Source organism: Canis lupus, chromosome 1, assembly GCF_048164855.1.
Source record: "Canis lupus baileyi chromosome 1, mCanLup2.hap1, whole genome shotgun sequence".
NCBI lineage: Eukaryota > Metazoa > Chordata > Mammalia > Carnivora > Canidae > Canis > Canis lupus.
In genome coordinates this window covers 58,993,109-59,018,701 of record NC_132838.1, presented here as the reverse complement: position 1 = coordinate 59,018,701, position 25,593 = coordinate 58,993,109, and the positions used below count along the sequence as shown (strand labels likewise).

Here is a 25,593-nt window from a genome sequence, read left to right as displayed (position 1 = left end):
GATTTTGAACGGTTGTATCTTCATTCTCATTAGTTTCCATGAATCTTTTTAATCCTTCCTTAATTTCCTGGTTGACCCTTTCATGTTTTAGCAGGATGGTCCTTAACCTCCACGTGTTTGAGGTCCTTCCAAACTTCTTGTTGTGATTTAGTTCTAATTTCAAGGCATTATGGTCTGAGAATATGCAGGGGACGATCCCAATCTTTTGGTATCGGTTCAGACCCGATTTGTGACCCAGTATGTGGTCTATTCTGGAGAAAGTTCCATGTGCACTTGAGAAGAATGTGTATTCAGTTGAGTTTGGATGTAAAGTTCTGTAGATATCTGTGAAATCCATCCTGTCCAGCGTATCATTTAAAGCTCTCGTTTCTTTGGAGATGTTGTGCTTAGAAGACCTATTGAGTATAGAAAGAGCTAGATTGAAGTCACCAAGTATAAGTGTATTATTATCTAAGTATTTCTTCACTTTGGTTATTAATTTATTTATATATTTGGCAGCTCCCACATTCGGGGCATATATATTGAGGATTGTTAAGTCCTCTTGTTGAATAGATCCTTTAAGTATGATATAGTGTCCCTCTTCATCTCTCACTACAGTCTTTGGGGTAAATTTTAGTTCATCTGATATAAGGATGGCTACCCCTGCTTTCTTTTGAGGACCATTTGAATGGTAAATGGTTCTCCAACCTTTTATTTTCAGGCTTAGGTGTCCTTCTGTCTAAAATGGGTCTCTTGTAGACAGCAAATAGATGGGTCCTGCTTTTTTATCCAGTCTGACACCCTGCGCCTTTTGATGGGGTCATTAAGCCCATTCACGTTCAAAGTTACTATTGAGAGATATGAGTTTAGTGTCACCATGATATCTATTCAGTCCTTGTTTTTGTGGATTGTTCCACTGAACTTCTTCTTAAAGGGGGATTTTAAGAGTCCCCCTTAAAATTTCTTGCAGAGCTGGTTTGGAGGTCACATATTCTTTCAGTTCCTGCCTGTCTTGGAAGCTCTTTATCTCTCCTTCCATTTTGTATGAGAGCCTTGCTGGATAAAGTATTCTTGGTTGCATGTTCTTCTCATTTAGGACCCTGAATATATCCTGCCTGCCCTTTCTGGCCTGCCAGGTCTCTGTGGAGAGGTCTGCTGTTACCCTAATACTCCTCCCCATAAAAGGGAGGGATTTCTTGTCTCTTGCTGCTTTAAGGATCTTCTCTTTATCTTTGGAATTTGCAAGCTTAACTATTAAATGTCGAGGTGTTGAACGGTTTTTATTGATTTTAGGGGGGGATTTCTCTATTTCCTGGATCTGAATGCCTGTTTCCCTTCCCAGATTAGGAAAGTTTTCATCTAGGATTTGTTCAAATACATATTCTGGCCCTCTGGCCCTTTCGGTGCCCTCGGGAACCCCAATTAAACGTAGGTTTTTCTTCCTCAGGCTGTCGTTTATTTCCCTTAATCTATCTTCATGGTCTTTTAATTGTCTCTTTTTTCCTCAGTTTCCCTCTTTGCCATCAACTTGTCTTCTATGTCACTCACTCGTTCTTCCACCTCGTTAACCCTCGTCGTTAGGACTTCTAGTTTGGATTGCATCTCATTCAATTGATTTTTAATTTCTGCCTGATTAGATCTAAATTCTGCAGTCATGAAGTCTCTTGAGTCCTTTATGCTTTTTTCTAGAGCCACCAGTAGCTGTATAATAGTGCTTCTGAATTGGCTTTCTGACATTGAATTGTAATCCAGATTTTGTAACTCTGTGGGAGAGAGGACTGTTTCTGATTCTTTCTTTTGAGGTGAGGTTTTCCTTCTATTCATTTTGCTCAGTGCAGAGTGGCCAAAAGCAAGTTGTATTGGGAAAAGGAGAAAAAGAGAGGAGAGAAAGAAGGAAAGAAAAGAGAAAAAAAAGGGAAGAAAAAAAGAAAGAAAAAGAAAGGAAAAAAAAGAGTGGGGGAAGGAAACATATCAAAAAGAAAAAAAAAAAAAGAACACGGGGGAGTATCTTCTGATTCTGTATACTTTAAGTCCCTTGACTTCCCCTGGAACTTGTCCGTCTAGCTGGTCTTCTGGGGGAGGGGCCTGTTGTGCTGATTTTCAGGTGTTAGCAGTTGGGGGAGCTGCTGTGCCCCTGCCTGGTGCAGGGCTCAGTGGGGGTTGTCTACCCCGTGAGGCCCCAGGAGCAACAGCCCTAGTGGCGGGGCCAGCTCTGGAAACCTGGATTCAGCCCCCGCAGGAACTCCGGAGCTCTCCATCTGCAGGGCCTGGAGGCTCCAGGGCGGGGCCGCTGATCTGCTCAGCTCGGGGCAGGAGCGTCCTCGCTGTCCTGGGCCCTCCCGGCCTCTGCCTGTCCCGGGGGAGGCCGGATCCTGGGCTGTGTCCCGGCGCCCTGTGCTCCGGAGCCTGCGCTGTTGGATTCGCGCTCCCGCCCCGCAGCCCCCTCCGCGGAGCCGCCGCCCGAGCCCCCCCCAGCTGCTCCTGGAACCGCGCAGCCCCCTCCGCACGGAGCCTCTTCCTCCGCCCGAGCCCCTCCGAGCTGCTCGGGTCCCGCCGTGCGCGCTGCAGCCCTTAGGGAGCTCGGCGCACTCTCCCGGGGCGCAGGTGTCTGTTAGTGTCCCCGGGAGCCCGAGGGCATCCCCTCCCTCCTGGGTCCTGCTCCAACTCCCCGCGAGCCCCTTTCCGCCCGGGAAGGTCGGTGCAGCTCCTGCTCCTCCGGGACGGGGCTCTCCTGTCCTGGGGACACTCGCCCCGGTCTCAGCCCGGCTCCTCGCGGGGCCCCTCCCCTTGGAGGCCTTTTGTTCCTTTATTTCTTTTCCCCCGTCTTCCTACCTCGATAGAAGCGTGAACTCTTCTCATTGTAGCGTTTCAGCTGTTCTCTCTTTAAACCTCAGGCCGAATTCGTAGATTTTCAGGATAATTTGAAGGTTTTCTAGGTAATTTGGTGGGAACAGGTGATTTGGAGACCCTACTCTTCCACCATCTTGCCCCTCCTAAACATAAATCTTAAACCTAAAAATAAAACTTCCAGAAGAAAATATAAGAGAAAATCTGTGATGTGCTTGGGTTGGGCAAAGAATTCTTAAAGGCACAGAGTGTGAACCATAAAAGAAAAAAATATAAATTGTACTTTATCAAATCAAAAAGCTTTTGCTCTTTTAAAGAAATCATTGTTAAGAGATTAAAAGGACAAACCACAGACTGGGAAGAAAAAAACTGCAGAACACATATGTGGAAAAGAACTTGTATCTAGAATATATAAAAAACTCTTACAGTCCAATCAATAAGGAGACAAATAACCCAAATTTAATTATAAAACAAAAAGGAGGGCAAAATATTTGACAGCCACCTTGACAAAAAAGAGATATAGATGGTCAATCAGCCAATGTAAAGCTGTTTAATATCATTAACTTATTAGGGAAAAGCAAAGTAAGACTACCAACTGAGCCACCCAGGCATCCCCAACAAAGTAAGACTACAATGAAATACCACGGCACACCTACAAGAAGGGTGAAAATTACAAAGATTGACCACACCAAGAGTACATGGTAAGATGTAGAGGAACTAGAACTCTCATACATGCTCGTGAGCACAAAAGAGTACAGCCACCATGAAAAGCAGTATGGCAGTTTCTTACCAACTTAAACATTTACCATATGACACAGCAATTCCACTCCTATGTATTTACCACAGATGAAAGGAAATATGTCCAGGCAAAGGCCCACATATGAATGCTTAGAGCAACTTTCACACAGCTGCTGAAAGCTAGAAACCCACAAATGTCCATCACCTGGTGAAAGGGTGGACAACAGAACAAAAATCTCTGTGATAAAAAGAAAGAACCTGCTGATTCATGTGTCAACAAGGATGAATCTCAAAGCTTTAGGCTAAGACAAGCCAGACATAGAAGGCTACATACTGTATGATGCTATGTATACTCTATTTCATTCTAGATAAAGCAAAGACAGAAATCAAATCAGGAGTTGCCAGGGGCTGGTGGTAGGAAAAGGGATTGACTAAAAGGGCACCAGAAAACTTTCTAGAGTGATCAGATGTACTATATCTCCCAACTATGGTGATGGTCACACAACTGGATGCATTTGTCAAAACTCATTAAACAGCTTACCTAAAAAGGGTGAATTTTCTTGCATATAAGTTATACCTTCACAAACCTAACTTTAAAGAAATCAAGACTTAAAAAAAAAAACACAGAAAAGAGAAAGCAAATATTTTATTTTTCTTATCTCAACTTCTCTGTTAACTTCTCTCCCCAACCATTTTCAGACTGAAAATAATTTCTCAGTATCGGCTTAATAACACACTTTTAAATCTTGCAAATAATAAAAACAAGGTTAAGACTGAGTCTGAAAGTTTCCTGCTGCAAAAACAGGAGTACAAATTTACAATACAAAATTTCAACAACCCCAGGACCCACAATGAGATTTTTAACAAAACAAGAAATTGAGCAAGGTCACCAAGAATGATGTCCATATTCCTAATAATACCTCCTAAAGTCGGATAGACTTCTTTCCTTTAAAAAAAAATCATAAGCTAAAATTGAACTCCATCTATAAGAGAAGTATAACTGCCCACTTAAACTAAAAAACTATCTATAAATCCACACTGAAATTAGCAGTTGCACTGAACACTTGCCTGGCCCCAGGGTGATTTTTCCCGCCTCCACGTCCTGATCATTGCACTCTCCGCACAGGTCTTGCCATCCTCCAGCTCATCACATCTGAAATAAGAATTCTTTCTGCCCTCCAAGGTCCATCTCAGACACTAGGAAGTTCAGGATCCTTTCAAACATCCTCAGGACTGAAAGTGTTCTCTGCATTTCACAAACTGCCATTGCCCTTTATCTGCTTCTCTCTTACACTTTCTAAATTTCTCTACTATATTTAAATGGGTACTGACATAATTCACCTACTGCCTTACAAGCTGCTGGAGGCTGGAGCCTGTGTGTGAGTCATACCACCTCCCACAGCACCATGCAGAGGGCCTTGAAAAAACAGGTACCCAATAAACATGTGTTGAATGACTGAAAAATTAAATTTAGACTTCATTTGGTGCTCTCATAGAAAATTTGGTGCAATCACAGGAAATGGCCCATTTGAAAATTTTACTGACCTCTATTTTATTTCAAGGTAATACACTCACTCTAACTAGAAGATATATTCTGGTGTCTATTAAAAGTGCATCATACTTGTTTGAAAATTATTAGGTTAACTATACACAAATTTAACTGAAATTCCCAACGGCCAAAGCTAAAACACTGAGCAACAAAATAAATAAAGCAATATAGATTACAACCAAAAATATAAAATACATATCCATGAGTCCATACTGACACAATTATATGATTGAGTAAATAAATGGAAGACAACAGACACTCCCATGCAGGGGAACTCCAAATAATTTATATAGATACTCCACCCTCAAGGAGGTAGAACATAACTCCTACTCCTAAAGTAGCCTGTTCAGAGTGATTTCCTTCCAAAGAGTACTGTATGGACACAGGAGAGGAAGAAATCTGACACCACCTCAGCCAACTGATGAAGATTAAGATCAAGGATGACAAGTCAGTCACATTGATAGTATGTACCTTTGATATAATGTGATGAGAATGGCACATTTCCTCTCCAAAACACACAACCCCAATCTAAACATGAGAGAAACATCAGACAAATCAGAGTAAAAAGCCTTCCACAAAATACCTGGCCAGTGCTCCTTAAAATTGTCAAGATCATCAGAAATAAGTACTGAAGTCTAAGAAACTGCCACAACTGAGAGGAGTCTGAGGAGACATGACAACTACAATTATATCCCATTTTGGACAGGAGTCTGGAACAGAAAATGGACATTAAGGAAAACCAAGGAAATATGAATAAAGGATAGAGTTTAGTTCATAACGATGTACAATTGCTGGTTCATTAACTGTAGCATACTAATGTAGGATGTCAACAATAGGGGAATCTGAGTGTGGAGCAAATGGGAACCCATCTTTGCAATTTCTCTGGAAAGCTAAAACTGTCTGAAGTTAGAAGTTTATTTATTTTTTAAATACACAAATTTCAAATGTTAAAAAGTTATCCTGAAAACAAGAAATATTTCTAGGCAATAAAGAGATAAGTGATATCACAGGAGATTTGTCCTACAGAGAAACACATCCCTGGACACATTTTAGCTCAGAGTAATTGTTGCAGATGAAACTTTCAAATACAAATAAAGTTAGTAGTTTTAATATTTACTCTAAGATTCTTGTTTTTAAATGCATAATTTTAAACTTACTGCATATTATTTCCTTTCCCTTAAGTTCATCAAGGGGTAATACAACTTTATGTTGAAAGCCAGTGAAAAATGTAGGACTTTATTTACAGAAATTCACCCTGTAGTCAGCTTTATCAAAAACAAATTTCACTTGAAGAAATGATTGATTTCTCTTTTATTTTTCCCCATTCCAAATAAAGAGACACTATATTGGGCTATTAGAAAAAAAATGCTTTATGTTCTTAATTTTCACCACTCTCCTTCTAAAATAAACTGAAAAGAAATTTGATGCTGTTAAGGTTTTAGGCATTTTCCATTGCTAAAATTGTAAGCTATTTTTTTACATTAATGAGCTTTCTTGAATAAATTATATCTGTATTGGAGATAGTGTAGTCAAAAGGACTGGGGAAGGGTTGTTTTTCTGTTTGGCTGGTTGTTTTATAGGAAGGAAGACAGTGGAGCCTGCTCAGCTGCTGTACGAGTGATCCTCTAGGACCTCTCAAGTCATCTCCTCGCTGACTGATCTGGAGCAAATCACAGCTCTGGGCCTCAGATTTCTCATTTATAAAATGAAAACATTATAATTCACAATCACTTACCTCTAAACTCACTCTAGCTATAAAAAACTCTAAAGTCTGAGTATTAATTTCACAATTTGCCTTTCAAATAAGTATGGCGAGCGTGATTCCCCAGTAACCCCGCAGCCCCTCAATTGAGGGCCGACTTTGAAATTCACAGAAATAGGAATGGGAGTTCCTATCTCTGAGCCAGAAATTGTCCTGCACAAGAGATGACTCATTGGGGCCAGCACTCCTAACTCAACTTTGATTTTGAAATTTTTTTCCTACTCCCTTCTTTCTGGGAAAAGTCTTCCAAAACTAGAGAGCAGCCTCTCCGTAGCACGACTCCAGAATTCAGAAAGATTCAGAGAGAAGGAAAAAGGATGAGGGGGAAAGCTTAATATGTTTGATAGAAAACAGAATTGTAGAAAAACTATGCTTAAGATAATAAGCTTAATATTAATATTGCCTGAGAACTCACCAAGGCTGTCACAGACCAGATACTCTGATACAGGACTTGAGACAGCAGAGATCAGCCTGTCCATATTCATATAGTGAGGGTCAGCCCTTAAATATATCATGCCCCCACATTCCTTCTATGCCCACCACCTCCCTAGCAACCATCACTTGTATTACCTTAGTTATTTATGTGTGTGACAAAAGAAGAGGAGGAAAAATTTTTACTCAGTGAACTGTGTTCTCCTCAGTCTCTAGATTCTCCTCATTGCCAGGCCAGCTTCATGAGCATGTGACATGTGCAGTCATACAGGGTGACACACTCAGAAGGACACCCAGGTTGGCTACGGCTTTCTTTTTTTTTTTTAAGGTTTTATTTATTCATGAGAGACACACAGAGAGGCAGAGACACAGGCAGAGGGAGAAGCAGGCTCTCTATGGGGAGCCTGATGCGGGATTTGATCCCAGAACCCCAGGATCATAACCGGAGCCAAAGGCAGATGGTCAACCATTGAGCCACCCCAGTGCCCCAGCTTATAGCTTTCTTGTCATCATTTGAACTTCATAGGTTTTTTTTTTTAAGATTTCATTTATTTATTCATGAGAGACACACACACACAGAGGCAGAGACACAGGCAGAGGGAGAAGCAGGCTCTATGCAGGGAGCCTGATGTGGGACTCAATCCCAGATCTCCACGATCATGCCCTGAACCAAAGGCAGACCCTCAACCACTGAGCCACCCAGGCATCCCTGAGCTTCATAGTTTTTGAACAAGTGGTTCCACATTCTTATTTTGCATTGAGTCCAGCATATTTTGTTGCTGGTTCTGACCACTGCTTTCAACATCTCTCATTTGGATCTTCAGAAATCTCTAACTTCATTCTATTCCTCACATTGAGTAAAGACATTTAACCAACTGCCTGCTGGATGTTATGACTGATCCACAAAATTCCCTATAGGAATATGCCTCTATAAAAATGGCTGAGTATTATTAGAAAAAATTGTCCAACCTGGTAGCTTTGAGCCACCCACATTCCTGTTTTCCATTTTCTGCCCAATATTGGCCATGATCCCATATTTCCCAGTCCTCTCCCCCTCCCTTCTCAACAACAGCTGTTTCACCAGTTTCCTTAAAATTCTATCACTCTTCCCTCTCATCCTCAGGTGAGACCCTTGCCTGTTTCTTCATAGATGTCCTCCAGGTTTCTCAGACTCAACATTACCCAAATAGCGGTCTTCACCTTCGTGTTCAAGCCTGCTGCTCATCCAGTATTCCCTGCTTCAGTGACTATCATCACTTTCCTTTCATTGTCCAAACAAGAAACACGGTCCTCGACCTTCCTCCACACCAACTTCATTTTCAGGTGTTGCCATCTTAATATTTATTAATATTAATATTTATTTGCATCTCTTCATGCTTGTTTATTTATGCTTGTTATTATTTATTTATTCCTCTTGCCATTGCTTTAATTAATATACCCATAACTATGCTCTTAGTTTACCATGATAACATCCTAATTGGTCCCCATGTTTCCAGTCTAAATTTTCTTCATGATCATCAAAAGCATTTTCATGCTGTAGTCATAAAGATTTTATTTAAAAATCTGATCATGTTCTATAACACATGGAAAACAAAAATGCCACAGGTTCTTCCCACCCCTATATGTATGCTTTTTTGCAATACGGTTTTGTCAATCTTCCCCTCCCCTCAAGAGGGGAGTCTACTTCTTTCCCCCCCGCCCCTCAACTGCGGGCCAGGCTTGTGACTTGCTTTGACCAACAGAATGTGGCAGAAGTATGATACTGTGGGAGCTCTGAACTCAGCCTCCAGAGGTCATGGGGGAGGGGGTGCAGGTTTCTGATTTACGCAGGACTCTCTATGCTGGTTGCTGCAGAAATTCCTTTCCATGTGCTGGATAGAAGGTTTTAGCTGCTCACAGATTCTAAAACGGTTCTCTCTTTTTGACATCCCATCCACAGCATCCTGAAGTACGACACTATGAGTCATCTTTGATCCTTTCCTCCACGTTATCCTCCATACTCAATTTCTCTACAATCCAATAACTGTTTGTTTCAAAAACAAATCTCAGATTTGTCCTTTCACCTCAATCCCCAATGCCACCACTTCTCCTGAATCTAGGTCTCTAACTAAATTATAGCAGCAATTCCTCAGCTAGTCTCCAGGCCCTATCCTTGTGCTCTCCAAATATTTTTAAGTACAGCACTCAGACTGATTTTCTTAATGAGTCTCCTGTTATTTCTCTCTCTCTCTCTCTCTCTCTCTCTCACACACACACACACACACACGTCTGTAATAATCATCTATTTTCCACTTCATGAAGTCAATAGTTTCTATTTTACTGTCAAGGATTCCCAGCAATTCCTCCTCACAGGCCTATCCAAATTTATTTCCTAGGCTAGACATCTGGCACTTTTTGAAAGCATGAGTTATGTCACTTCACTTTGAGGAAGAACTACACTAGCACCTATTTTCACTAACCAAAAGATATCCAAGGAGGACTTCTGCTTTTAGGAAAAGAATTGAGTGGCGAAAATATCATTCAGCATTCAATATACAGAGGCAGTGCACACCTTGAGCAGTAAGAGCGGCCACCGCCAAGCTCCTTCTCCTGGAACTACACTCTGTATCAGCATCAAGCTACCCTAGCTTTGAACTATGTCTGTGAGCATCTGTGCTTCATCTTGATTTATTTTGTGCATTCATTAGCAAGATATGTCCAAAGGTATCAGAAAAGCCTAAAATAGATTTTTTTGGGGAGGTCTGGGAATGCTCAAGAATTTTGCCATATAGGGATCCCTGGGTGGCGCAGCGGTTTGGCGCCTGCCTTTGGCCCAGGGCGCGATCCTGGAGACCCGGGATCGAATCCCACGTCGGGCTCCCGGTGCATGGAGCCTGCTTCTCCCTCTGCCTGTGTCTCTGCCTCTCTCTCTCTCTCTGTGTGACTATCATAAATAAATAAAAATTAAAAAAAAAAAAGAATTTTGCCATATAAATGAATGGTAATTGCTTCATGATGTTATGCCATTTCATCTCAGAAAGGTTTCAGAGTGATGCTCTACTCTCCAACAGTGGTGGAAACCTGTAGTATTTCTTTGTGTACAGCCTCTTCACCATACTAGTTCAATATTCTCAGCTTACACAGAAAGGGCTCAATCATATTCCCCCTACCTCTGCCCTCTGTCAGTTATGGACACGAGTTCATCTATGCTCTACTCTCTATTAATCTTTTCTTCTGGAACCAACTCAAGTTCTACATCCGTAACTCCTGACCCTAAATTAGAGACATGATGCTAATCCTTGCTCTACCCAAAGTAGCTGTTTATAGCCAGATGAATGACTTCAGTGTCTGCATCTATACTCAGAGGGGACTGAAATTTCTAGCTGGCACATTTGAAAATTCAGTAATTCAATACTCTAATCCAGATCCATCCCCTTTTCCCTGGGCTCGACCGCCTCTATACTGGTCCAACACTTATGTTCTCAATGTTTCCTATGTGGTCATTTTCCTTTACTTTCCAATCATCTGGTGTATTTTGGGAGGTTAGGCACCACGTCACATCTTGTTCAGGTAACCCTGTAACACTTGGCACATAATTAGTAGTCAGAAGAGTCCAACTTGCAGCCCAGTGGTTAGAAGCAGATAGCACACTGACTGTGCAGCCTATAGGAGGCAATTGGTGTTGAGTTTTAGTTCAATATAATAATTATAGCATGATATGTCCTAATAAGATGATGTCTCCAAGAAAGGGACCAAAAATTGAGACACTATAAGGACTCATTAGGGCTAGTTTAAAAGACAAAGAAATATGTCTGCTTTCATTCAATCTTCAAATGTGCCAGAGGCCAGTCTCTGATATTGTTTCAAATGCTGTGATATTTGTCTAACAGTTTTAAAAACACTCTCCAATGGAAAAAAAATACATTATAGTGAGCTAAATCCATCATGATAAAGGTTACAATACAAATAGGATGAGTGTTTTCTTCAAATGACTCTTCACGGAAGACAAATAGTAACCAAATCGGACAATATCACCACCATCCAACTATTACATAAAAATACACCTACATTTTCCCCACTAGTGTTGCCCAAGGGATTCCATCTGAAATAAGGGACTTAAAATGGATGAGGTTAGAGTCACTTAGGATAATATATTATTCTGTGCATTACAGAATATGAATCAAGAACTATGGAGCTATTGGAAAGATGTATAAAAGAGTAATTTGTGCCTAAAAGTAATATTAAATTTTCAGAACTTTCTCTCCTTTCTCCAATCCATAATATATGTATAAGAATGTTTCAACACATAATAGGTGCTAATTATTTTCTGATGGTACCAATTCAATACAACTCTTCAGAGTAAAAAGAAATCTAACTTGCTTCAACTATCAATTTCTATATTTATATCTTATTACTCTTTACTAACATATATACAGGAGATGCATTTAAATGGTCACACTACAAACATGTTGTGTTATTTGGCACTGAAAATATCAGCTAAGGATTTATGTACTTATTATATTAAAAATATATGTACCTATGGATAAAATGATGTACTGACAATGTAAAATACCAAATGCACCATATATTTCAATATATCCATTCTAATATCAAACTGTATTTGCTCAAATCCAGTACTGGGGAGTAACAAACCTTGGTCAGTTTCACATTATGGAAGCTATGTTATAAATTTATACATGCAAAAGATGAAAACCATTGTCTTTCATGGTAAGAAATAAGATACGTGGAGGCAGCAATTCCATTGGTTTTGTTTGACCTGACACATTCAACTGAAATTGTTTTAAATGATTTTATGTCTGCTGTGACAGTCCTCATCAAGTGCTATTGTTACAAAGCAAATTGGAATTCTCTGCCGTGGCATGTGAATTGGAATGTCCTCAAAACTGCCCAAGTTGAGAAGGAGTCAGTAAAGGTCAATCAAACTAGGATGTGTGTAGCATAGCTTAACAATACACATTTGGACACCATGCAGCTGCAACGGGGCCCATTAGCCACACATCACCAGCTAGCTCCATGGGGTCAGTAAGAGAGCATGAGACTTTCTGGAGGAGATTTTGCTTTACACTGTTGCTCATTATCATTATTTTTATTAAGAGGAACATCCAAAGGTTCCTATAAAACCATATGTCTATATCCCAAAACATGAAAGCCTTAGTTTACATAGAAAGGCATGTTTAAAATATCCCTATCCAAAGCAGTTTGGCATCATCATCATCAACAACAACAACAACAACAACAACAACAACAACAGAGATGTGTATAATCTGCCAATCTACAAAGTGCTCTGGATAGACACAAAGGAATCAACATACACAAAAGAGTCATTTATTCTCATAATAACCCTGTAAGGTAAAAACTATTATGCCCAGTTTCAAATGATGAAGAGAAGCTCAGAGAAATTGAAGGATTTATACAGCTAGTAAATGATAAAGTCTGTCCTTTGATTACAAGTCTAATACTCCTTCCACTTAAAGAATCCAGATTCTGATAATGACCACTTATGAAGCATGGTATGAACTGCCACTGTGGCTCTTTGGGCTAATGCTGGAGGACTTGAAAAGCAAAGTGTAATGATAAGCCCCATTGACTTCTTTATGCATTTTTAAAAATTGATCTTATATCAAGTTGCCATTAACTACTCAACAAGAAGGGCTCACTACAGTCCAGTCCCTCTCTTATTATGATGATCTTAGAAAACAAAATAAAAAGGGAACTTAACTTCAAGCACTTTATTTAATGAGCAGAGCTTACATAAGTGTGCAGAAATAATACCCTGGAGCTATTTTATACAAGAGCCACAAAAGATCTACCACAGATGAGTGACAGAAACATAATTAGTACGAGCTCATGCAGTTGCCAAGTTGCTATATTATTTAGAAGAGCACTCTCTATTTCAAGTTGAGCTTTTGCTACCCACTGACTACCACAGTCACCAGTAGCTAAAGAATGGTAGCCCAAGAACAGATGAACCTGCTACGAATTCCAGGGAAGCGCTGCTGAGAGGTCCCCAGTGAGAAGCCACATTCCCTACCCTGGGTTGCTTTTGATGTTGAATGTAACACACACCAAAAAAAAAAAAGAAAAAAAAGGAAAAAGGAAAAAGGGGAAAAGAGGAGAATTGTTTCTTTTTGGGAAGTTGAGCACCAAGACAATGGCACCCAGTCAAGTATGGACTTGCCTGCCCTCTGTCCACACCCTAGATCACATCCTGCTTGCAGTTTGGCTCCAGGCTCAGGGAAAAAGGCCCCGGAGACTCCTCCTGCAGTGGCCATTGGATGTAGCCTACGCCCACGTCAGACAACATTCAGAAGAATACTAACAGTTTCTGTTCATTCTAGAGTGAGTCAAACAAAGCAAGAAACCTTTTTTTAAATTTTTTTTTTTTTTTTTTTTTATGATAGTCACACACAGAGAGAGAGACAGAGAGGCAGAGACACAGGCAGAGGGAGAAGCAGGCTCCATGCACCGGGAGCCCGACGTGGGATTCAATCCCCGGTCTCCAGGATCGCGCCCTGGGCCAAAGGCAGGTGCCAAACCGCTGCGCCACCCAAGGATCCCCAAGCAAGACATCGAGTCTCTATTCTCTCTCCTGGATGGGCTCTTGAAGCTACTTTAACTTTTCTAGAAATATTCCAAGGAAGGAAAGACAGTGGGAGGGAAGGAGGTATTCCACAAATCCCATCATCTAAGCAAGCCTGTGAGCTTCTAGGTTTCACACGGGGGCGAGGAGACAAAGTCAGCTGCCATCTGGTATCTTGAACCACCGTCACATTAAAAACAACTTTGCAGCTTCACCACAAGCGTGGTCTGGGGTTGGGGGATTTCTTTGTTGTTAATAATGATAAAGGTAGAAATTTTGAGGTGGGGGATTGTGGAGGAACAGTTTGGAGCCTTTTCTTTTTGAAAATATTCATTAGAAGGCACGCCTTTTAGCCTTGAAAACACTATTGTAAGTCTTAAAAAAAAAAAATCTCTCAGGGATGAGAACCCAGGACACCAGCAAAGAATCCAATGCTGATTAATTCAAGCACTAAGCAAATATTAACCACCAGACATGGTGCAGGCACTGACGCCACCAATCATCGTCACACAATGGCTTGGAACCTATGTCATTCTATAAAAACAGAAGTTCTTGAACAAAGAATATTTGCAGTTTAACCCTAAAATGTTGATTTAAGAAATGAATTCTATTCCATTTAAAAAGAATAGGACATAAATTGTGTTATTTCATCCTCCCACCTTTTCTGATCAACCAGACTGAACAAAATAACATTTTTAAATGTGTAATGGGCTTCTTACAGAATTCAGATTCCCTAGCCTTTACTTACATTAGCAGTTCTGTGGGAAGTAATATTACATAATGAATGACTGTTTTCCTTGTAGTCAGCATGGAACAGTAAACGCTAGGCACACCCGGACTCCAAGCAGTGAAATGACATAAAAGAAGCAGGAATGGTGATGGTCATAGCTATAAAAACACTCAGCCAGACACAGGGGCCTGGAGGCCTGATGTGCTGAGGCTGACTTAGGGAGAAAATGTGAAGGCTGGGGTTACAGAATGGCTCCTACAAAATGCAGGGATTCCAAGAGTAAGGTGTGGGAAAGTGCCAGGGAAGAACTGGGATCTCGGGATGCCTGGGTGGCTCAGTGGTTGAGCATCTGCCTTTGGCTCAGGATGTGATCCCGGGATCCGGGGATCAAGTCCCACATCGGGACCCCCACAGCGAGCCTGCTTCTTCCTCTGCCTATGTCTCTACCTCTCTCTGTCTCTCATGAATAAATAAATAAAATCTTAAAGAAAACTTGATTCTCAAGTAGTAGAACTCACTGAATAGGAAACAGGAGAGTGGGTACATGTTTTTGATGTCACATAGATCTCAAAAGGCAGGGGTGACCATGCATGTGGTGGTTTCCTTGATAAAAGCATCTTCAGGGAATTAGATTCGTTTTTGTAAATCATCTTCCCAAAAAGTACATACAGACTTATTTAGCAAGTACCTGGATTTCCTAGGTGCTCAGGGCTCTCTGAGAGCCATCGACTATATCTGAAAACCCTTGCCATAGGCGAAAATGTACTAGTATATAGTCCTGGCCCTTAAGGAGTTTTTGATCTAACAGAGAAGTGTGGGAATGGGGTGGGGGGATTGTCTTAAAGGAATTCAGAGGTGGGGTGTTATTATTTCCTACTGGGGAAACAAGGACTTTTCATTTGGGTGGACCCTTGAGCTCAATGCTGGCTATAAATAAAAGACTAGAAATTAGAAAACCATGTTTCTGGAGAACACTGAGAACACAAGCTCAGCTGGTGTGAATGGGTGAAAAGAAGCAGGGAGAACTAAAAGTAGAGAAAGTCAGCCTGTGGATCGACCAGGACATGGAAAGTCTCCAGTCTTAGTGCCAGAATTTCTAGGCAAGTGTCTGTCCTACGATTTGGTCTTTAAGCCAGTCTGATCTCCCTGATTATCCCATACCCTCCAGCCCATAGGCATGGGCCTCACAGGGAGGCTGGTGCCTGAGGAAACCAAGATACCCTCTCACTGATTCTTAGTCCATTTTTACCACCTCTCTGGGTCTGAACAGTTGCTCTGTGACATGTGGCTACATATCCATTTCTGCTTCCTTCAGATTCTGTGTCACTCTGAATCTCCCTGAGAGGGACACAGCAGCTCCTGCAGCTCTCAGCTGGCCTCAACGTCTGCTCCCACAGCCCTCCACAGCCCCAGCCTCAAGGGAAATCCAACGCTGCTTCCTGTCCTGATGACACCCACCCCAAAAGATAGCTAATGACAACTGGGTTTTAAGGAGATGACATGAGAAGTGACAAGTGTTGAGTGTGGGTTTCAAAATCTGCGTGTCTCAATTATTCCCAGTATACCATCTCTGTGTTTCCCAATTCTTGTTTTCAAAACATTACCACGATTAGCATCCCGTGGATTTATTGTACATTTAGGGCCCACCACTTCTCATAGGCCATTAAGAGCTCAATGTTAGGTGTACACCAATGAAATCCTCCCAAAACACTCTAGCCCACAAGGACACCCTTCTGGGAATCCTGATAGCCCTCCAACTGTAGTGCATGTTTTGTTTTGTTTTTTTAAAGATTTATTTATTTATTTATGATAGACATAGAGAGATACAGAGGCAGAGATACAGGAAGAGGGAGAAGCAGGCTCCATGTCGGGAGCCCCACATGGGACTAGATCCCGGGACTCCAGGATCGCACCCTGGGCTAAAGGCAGGCGCTAAACCGCTGAGCCACCCAGGGATCCCCTGTAGTGCATGTTTTGAGATCTTCATAATAGTGGGTAAGGTATACTGAGTGTCTGCTTTGTTCCTGTGTGTTATACATAGTGATCAAAGTGGTTCTAAGATATCATGTGAATCAAACCTGATTCCATGAGAGCTTCAAGCGGCTATGCCGAACTTGGTTTCTTGGTTGCATTTCTTCTAGGCATTAGCACAACCTCACAGAAGATGCAGCAGGTACAGAAAGGGAGAAATGCATTTTCTTCTCTATAGACATAGCCACCCCAGAAAATAATTATACAAATTTATTTAACATCTTGCCATTTTATTGATTTGACTGAACTGAAAATGTTGTGGTTTTCCTCCACTCAGGATAAAGGAAGTATGTCTCCTCTCAGGGAAATTCAGCCTAAATAGAAATTATGACATCTTACCCCATCTGACCTTGCAATGCATACACTGCAGATCAGTGTTCCAAGGCCTGCTGCCCAGTCTCCAAAGCTCTCCCAAGAATGTCATATACACAGAAAGCTGGCACCTGGATGAGCTTCAAAGTCCCCACATGGGCCCTGGGGTGAGCTCATCACATCAGGCAAAAAATCACCCTTTGTTCACACTGTCACGTCTTGGCTTAGTAGGAGATGGTTTCTTCACAATCACATCCATTCATGAAGGGTGAGCAGTGGGGTCCGCACTGAACAGCTCTTCATTGAGCTGCAGAAAACAGGGAAATAGCTGCCATGCTTTCCCAGTGATGTTATTAATATTTAAGTGCTGTTCTTGGATGAGGGGGTGGAGGAGACATTAAGAACCCAAAAAAAAAAAAAAAAAAAAAAAAAGAACCCAACTCCAAGAAGGGTCTGGCCTATTTTCATGATTACCGTGGCACTAAATGAACTAACTGCTCAAAAAATTTAAAGAAAAAAATCACATCTATCCAAATTCTAAGTAACCACCAGAGGAGGCTGGCTTTGGCTAAAGATGCTACATACAAAACTTGCAGCTTCTACTGTGAACAACATAGAAGATTTTACACGTAAGTGGGGTGCTTGACAGTTTGGAACAGCAGCACTCACTTCCATTCTGGCAGTTGGACATGTTATTAATGAGTGATGATATGGAGTAAAAACACCTGTAAAATGGCAGCTACCTCCAAATTCCGCATTCCTGCCAGATCTCACCATTCTTGTGCAATTACAGACAACTAATGAGGTGAAGCTGCATCTCACTTCAGGGAGGTTAAGCGATTTGCCAGGAACCACTTAGCAAGTTAGCAAGTCCAAGTAAGTACAGGAGCAGCAGGATCCTCCAGTGACGCTGGGCCCCCACGCCAAGCATGGCATCTCAGCTAAGGTTTGCCAGATTAGGACAAGACTGGGAAAGGTTGGCCAACAGCCTGCCAATCCTTCCGTTGCAGTTGCCATGAAGACTCTCACAGTCATGGAGCCAGAGGGTCTTTTCTTCTATTTACTTTTTTTTCTCTTGTTGTTTTCCTGTCCCCACCTGCTGTCTCCTGTGAGAGCTTCCAATTTAGGAGGAAGATCCTTGAAATGACAGTTGCTAAGTTTCGTACGAGGCAAAAAGTATCACAAGTCTCACTATGTAAATGAATAACTACACATTTCCTCCTTGTTTTCCTCTCCTTTTCTTTGGCCTCTGCTGCTTCTTCCTCCCCATCTTGGTCATGGATGTTAGAAGTAATAGGATATTACTTCTGATAATACTGAGACATATAATATTATGGAAATCCCTTCCTTCCAGATTCCTTACTTTTTCTTAAAAGTCCATGCATGCTGTGGACTGTTGTTAACATTACAATACGAACATCATTTTTTAAGACCTCATGCTATGAAAAAAGTGCTCACTTCAAAAATGCAAAGTAATTTGTTCTTTCTTTTTTTTCTTTTTTCTTTTCTTTCTTTTTTTTTTTTTTTTTTTTTTTTTGATGGGCTTATAAAAAGCAGAGACCAAATAGAGATATCCGTTATCTCTTGGCTCTTGGCTCAGTGCTTTTTTGCCTATATCAAAGTTTCTCAAACACAGTGCTATTGACACTGTGGGCCAGATCATTCTATGTTGTGCAGGCTGTCCCGTGCATTGGAAGATGTTTGCTGCACCGCTGGCCTCTACCCACTAGATGCCAATAGCAATCCCTCTCCTGGTTCTAATAACCAGGAAGGTCTCCAGACACTGCCAAATGTCCCATGGGGAGCCCAAATCAGCTCCAAACAAGAACTCCCTGAGAACATACTGCTTGGTCATCCAGGTGTTTGCGTGCCTTGGGGAAAAATGGAAGTTATTTTGAGTTTTTCACATGTCATTCTTGAAGCTGGGGATCAGTGAGGTGAGAGATTATTTTCTTTAATAACGTCTGCTCACCTCACATTGGTCTTGAGAGAATTGCTGTGAACATCACAAGATTGGTTAAAGGATTCTGAGTTTCTTGGAGGAGAAATAAAACCCAAAAAAACAGTAACAAAAGCACTGAAGAGTAACATGTTTTATACAACAGGAGGGGGCTGAACCTAACAGAACCATAGGCATTTTTTAACTTTTGTAGATGTTAACAGGCTAATGTTTTTTGGCATTTACTTATTGATATGGCCTAATAAATGGTAAAAAAAAAAAAAAAAAAAAAAAAAAGAATTTTAAATAAGAGTTCAGGGTGCCTGGGTGGCTCAGCAGTTGAGCGTCTGCCTTTGATTCAGATCAAGGTCCGAGGTCCTGGGATCGAGTCCCACATCGGGCTCCCCATGGAGAGCCTGCTTCTCCCTCTGCCTGTGTCTCTGCCTCTCTCTATATGTCTTTCTCATGAATAAGTAAATAAAATCTTTAAAAAATAGTAAGAGTTAATTCTTGAAATATTAGAAATACTTTTATACTCTCTTGTCTTGACCACAAGTGTGTACTAGTCAGCTCTAGAAATATGTTTAAGAGCATTGCACAAAAAATTAATTAATCCTTACAGTGCATTAATACTGAACAAATCATTGTCATCTATTACTGAGGAGGCAGAGATACAGACAAGTGGCATTGCTATTTGGAAATAATACAAACTAATAAGAAGCACTTAAATAGAAGATTTATATCAAAACATCTAGGTCCAGGATACAAAAACCCTCTTGGACCACAGAGGAAAAATTTTCTATGTCCAACTGTGGAATTAGCACTCTTCTCTGTCCTATCAAAATTAATTTTAGTTAGGAAGGATTTTCTTTTTAGATAATTTCCACCTATAAAAAGTGAATCTTATTTTTAAAAGAATCCCAAATAAGAGCATAAGCATCCCGTACATATATGGTTGTGTAACAACACGCCAGCTGGTCCTAAGGGTTAACTTGCTTCCAGTTGACACACTCCTCACTTGCTGACTTAAGGACCTTGATCTGTAATAGAACTAATTTACTTTCTTTGAAATTTGCAGACCACTGACCTTGGGGAATGAAGGACCAGAATGTTCCCAGACCACAGGGGCCAGGCAAGTCTATTTGAAGACCCTTCCGCTTTCTGATTAGCCCAGCAATCTTCTAGCAAAATGTTTTTCTTTTTTAAGGTCACACAAATGACTTTACTGACCTCCCTTTGCGCATCTGTAGATCTTGCCCTCCTTTGCAAAAAGAACAGAGTACTCTTGCACAACCCATGGGTACCAAGGAACCAGACATTCTTGCAAATCCCCCTGGGCACCAAGGAACTAGAACTTCTTCCACAACCTCTGAGTGCTGAGATCACATCTAGAGCTGGCATCATCAATCTGCACGTAATCAAGAAATGTCACAGACCACTGCACTCCCTTAACTGACTAAATTCCTTTAAAAACTCCTCGGCCAGGCAGAAACATTGGAGTAGCCCCTTGGACAAGAGTCCACCTTCTCCCCAGCCTCCTGAGTAAAGCTCATACTCCTTTCTGCCAACATTTGTCTCTTGAACATTGGTCTTTTGAGCAACAGAGAGCCGATCTTAGGTTTAGTTTGGTAACAGTTTCTACCTTCAGGGGTCAACTGTGAAATACGCAGTCAATAAATTTCCAAATGCTCACTCCTCCACCATGCAAACTTCCTTCTCAATAAAACAACAAAATTCCTTTGTCTGGCAGCTGGATGCTAGGATGATTTACCCTTGAGTAGACAAAGATGGAACATAAATCTAAAAGAAAACATCCAAAAATATGGCTGGCGCAATTTGGATTACCAATCTTGAAAGAAAATGAGAATAAAATTTATACTGAGGAATTGAGGTTGTTGTATTAAACGTGGTTTTACCAAGTGAATAATTATAAGAGCTCTAGAAAATGGCAAAGAAGAATGAATGGAGGATGTTAAAGTATTTAATGGAGCTATAGTCAAAAGATGATTGGACTAGGAGGAGTCAAATTGCTGCCTTGCCTCTAATCAGCTCTGTGAACCTGGGCAAAACTGTCTAATTACATTAGTGCAGGGCACAGGAATGAAAAAGAAGAGCAGATCAGTGATTTTAATAGTCTTCATACCTATTTTATTTTCTTAAAATAGTTCCTTTGAGTTTTCCTTAGATTCAAAAATGGAGAGATGGAATTTCATTACTCATGTGACTCTGCCCATTACCTAACCACAAGTATCCTGGATTCCTTGATACACTCTCATTTCACCATCTGTAACACTTAAGCAAAATGTCTAATTTTAGAGAATAAAAGAACACAAGGATCTTTAGGCTCTCATTAGCCTGCCCAATCTCTCTACCCCTTACCCTTGAAGGTAGGAGCCAGATCTGTCCTGTTCTCTGAGGCATCCCGACCATGAGCACAGTGCCTGGCACACGACAGGCACTCAGAAAATATTTGTAGGATAAAGAAATATTTCTGTGCATCAAATCCAAACACCATGTATGTATCCCTTGATTTGTTGTTTGTTAACTGACTACACACACAGGAAGTGATAAATGGCACTCGGGGCAGCACATAAGTGCTGTGACAACACATATTTTTAAGGGCTATCAGTATTTTAAGATCTCCAATGTGGTATGCTCAGTAACTATGACACTGCCATCTGAAATTCTTCAGATAGGTCTTTAGTTTCTACTAACAGAAATGAAAACATGAGCAGAAGAGCCAGATTCGGAGGAAAGGTACAAAGAAAGCAACTCCAGAGGGAATTTGGACAGTGGAAGAAAAATATTAAAGATTGTTATTCCCCGAAGCAATAGACAGACTTTTCAATCGGAGGCTGCTACCATCTGCACTTGTCACTGGCCATCTGCTTAGGCCTAATCTGGTCTATTGCTAGCATTGAATGTAAGTTTAAATTCTGCTCCTCTTAAGTAAATTCCAGAAAAGGTTCTCTTACCCTTTTCTGAACTGTGAGCTAAGTTTTCATCCTTGGACTATTTCAGCAAAAGCATTAAAGTGCTCCCATAAGGTCAGGCTGCTGGCCCAGCTCACAACCACCACCCATGAGTGCCACATAAGGAAGGTGGGCACATACTCTACCTCTGGTAGTAAACCTCCTCATGGCCCAGCCTCTGCTTTGTTTTTAATGTCGAACCTGCAATTAACTTAAATATTTTTTTTAAGATTTTATTTATTCATGAGAGACAGAGAGAGAGAGAGAGAGGCAGAGGGAGAAGCAGGCTCCATGTAGGGAGCCTGATGTGGTATTTGATCCTGGGTCTCCAGGATCAGGTCCTGGGCTGAAGGCAGGCGCTAAACCACTGAGTGACCCAGGGATCCCTTAACTTAAATATTGACACCAATATCCCGATGTCATACATCGGGGAATTCCAAAATCCCCCCTCAAATTCTAGCTCCCTGATATGCAGGCACTACATGACCCTCTTCCCTTGAGTGCAGGAGGAGCCCATGCATCTGATGGGACAGTCATCACCCTACTAGGTTATGGTTATGACTGTCAGCAGGCCAGAAGGGCCTGGGAGTCAGAGAGATGCTCTCCTGCTACCCTGAAAGAGAGAAACCATCTCTGTGGTGAAAAGGCATGTGTTGACCACAGGAGCTGCAGTGGGTCTCCTGTTTCTGAAGGGGCCTCTGGCCAACAACTGGCAAGAGTAAACAGGGACATCAATCCTAAAACCACAAGGAACTGAATTCCCCAATGTGATCTGAGAAGAGGACTATACGCTCCCATCGAGAATTGCAGCCTGACCTAGTGAGATCCTGAGAAGAGAACCCACTTAAAACCTGTCTGGACTCCTGACCCACAGGAATGCAAGATAATAAATGGGTGCTGTTTTAAGTCACTAATCTCATGGTCATTTGTTACTCACCAGTAGCAATCTCATACAAAGAGGAAAGAATCATGAGCACACTTATGAAATCATGTGAATAGTAGAGTGCTGGAGAAGTTAAATTCACATGGGTTCCAGGCTACAATGGTTGAACTGTCCTTTAATACTCAGTTATACTTGCTATGGGACACAGCCATCAAATAATGAATGGGGCTACTATAAAGTCACTACACCCATGGGAATTAAAAAAATAGTGAACATATTTATTTGATGACTGAGTATATACTTCAGAAATCTACAGTGCCTTATGTGTACCAAAGCACCTGCATGGCTCAGGCAGTTAAGGGCCCCACTCTTAGGGTCCCTAAGGGTCCCTGATTTTGGCTCAGGTCAGGTCATGATCTCAGGGTGCAAGACTAAGCCCCACGTTGGGCTCCAAGCTCAGCAGGGAGTGTGCTTGAGATTCTCTCTCCCTCTGCCCCTCCCCCTACCCGTGCATGCATGTGCGTGCTTTCTCTCTCTAAAGTAAATTTTAAAATCTTAAAAAAAAAAGTTACTATTCTGTACCATACATGTAGCAGAATGGTTGGAGCACTGCTCATTTCAGGAGTTACCTCTGGGAGTGAATTCAGGGGAGTGGATCCAGAAGAATATTTGGTTTTTATTGTGTATACTTCACATCTTTGGAAATTTTTGCAATGAGTATCAAATTTTTAATAATAAAAGATGCACTCTAACAATAAAAATGTTCTATCTAAGACCATGCCTGAAATCAGACACTTTAAAAACGTTCAGACTGCAGGAGGGAAACCTTTTCATTATTTAACTCTCGACAATTTGCCAGACATTCATAGTCATGACGAGCAAGCTGCTCAGTTGGGACAGCACATCTCTTTGAGGGCCTCTTTTACTAGTTGTTCTAGGGTTGCAAAGAAGCAATATCCCAAAAAACAAACCCCAAAAATGATACTAAGGATAAGAATTACAATTTATTGAGTCTTCTATGTGCCATGCAATGTCCTAAGTGCATGATGGATGACCTTGCAAACATCCCCCTCAAGGAATTTGAAATTTATTTGAAGAAATCAAAAGTAATTATAAAATAGTAACTTACAGTAATAATTAATATTTTTAGGCAGCATGTATGAGCCAAGATGTGTTGGGCTGCGTGTGGCAGAGGCAGCAAGTGAAACTGAGAGGAAGAAATGATCCTCAGGGAGCGAGGCACAGGGACAGTGTGGTGACAGAGCTGGGAGGAGCATGGGGAGCCAACCTGGCTGAATCAGAGGGTGTGAATGGGAGAGAAGGGCAGTGGAGTCAATGGTGGATGATGGCTGGCTGATGTTGCATCATGGGCTTGGCGGGCCAAGTGAAGAAGTTTTTAGTTCGTTCCAATCCAAGTCAATTATTTACTTATTGTATTTGGAGGAATACCATGAGTTACAGAAAATTGCTAAAGGCTTCAGAAGCCCAAGTGGTTGAAGTAGACTAATTTGTCAGTGGATAGGTATACTGAACAGGCTGGAAGACACGAAAACAGGGAGGCAGGGAGAGCCTTCAGGGGGACCCGCAGTGGTCCCACACAAGGGAAGATGAGCCCAAAACAGGGCTAAATAGTAAGACTAGGGAATGTCTAGAGATACCATGAAGGATGGATTAAAAGGAGAGTTATTAAATGGCTTGGAGAAGAACAGAGAAGAAGACACAGTAGTTTCAAATCTATGTGACTGGGGGGAAAAGTGGTTTTGTCAACAGGGATAGGGAATACAGCTTTCAGTGGCTTCCATGATTTCTAGAGTAATAGTCAAATTCCTAAGCATCCCACTGAAGGCTTCTTGAGGCCTATTTTCTCTCTGCTGCACAACCGTGCTTGTGAACAGGCATGTACATATTGGGACCATGCTACCGGAAGTCCTCTGAAAACAGGGGGCCCTTCCACTCCTCCAGGCATTTCCTCCCCTTCTCTGTCTCACCATCCTCTGCTCAGACTTCAAATGTCTCTCTGTGTCTCCTTCTTTGGAAACCCTTCTCAGACCCACCAGTCTAAGTCAGATGAGTCTTCTCTTGTCATATTCTAACACCTGAGAATACCTCTGCCACAACATCCATCAAGTTGCTTAATTGTTACGTGCTTGTCTGTTTCTCCACCCTAGACTTTGAGCCCCCTGAGAGCAAGGGCTGTATGTTCTTTCATTTTATATGCTCACCAACTAGACCCATCCCTGAGACATAGCACACACTCAATAAAATTTGTTGAAAGAATTTTGAATTGAGTTTACCGGACTTTTAGGTGATGGTAGGACTCTATAGTATGATTAGAACTTTGTGTCCCAAATGCTTAGCATGTGTCCTAAGGATTTAAGTCTCAGATGATAAGCAAAATATTCACAATTGAACTAAGCACTTTCAATCAGTGCTAAAACTCTGTGATAAAATAGAAACTCTGGATGCCAAATGGAACCCTGAAAGTTTCTGCTGATATTATCTCCATAAGAGCATTTAGAAGGATCACTCAATTTCAAGATTTCTTAGTGAACAAAATAATAACTTCAAAATAACGTTCTCCAGACACCTAAATTATCTTGTGCAATCACCGTCTTTCAAAAAGAAATGAATGCTTAGCAAAAATATAACAAAAAGAAGGTGACCTGCTGTATAAATATCCAGATTGCTTACTCTGTTTGCAAAATACAGGACTTGCATACAAAAGCTGTAAATAATAATAATAGCTTGATAATTTATATTTTTAAGTTACTTTCACAGACATTCTTTATTGGAGCCTGACAATATCCCTGCGAGGTAGCCAAGTGTCATTATCCTCATT

At 41.3% G+C, this 25,593-nt stretch overlaps 1 protein-coding gene across 3 annotated transcripts in view; it reads right to left on the bottom strand.

Moving 5' to 3' along the window:
* The window catches only part of SLC35F1 (solute carrier family 35 member F1), a 390,852-nt gene that overhangs the window by 279,609 nt on the left and 85,650 nt on the right, over positions 1 to 25,593 (bottom strand). The gene's annotated exons all lie outside the window — the stretch shown is intronic.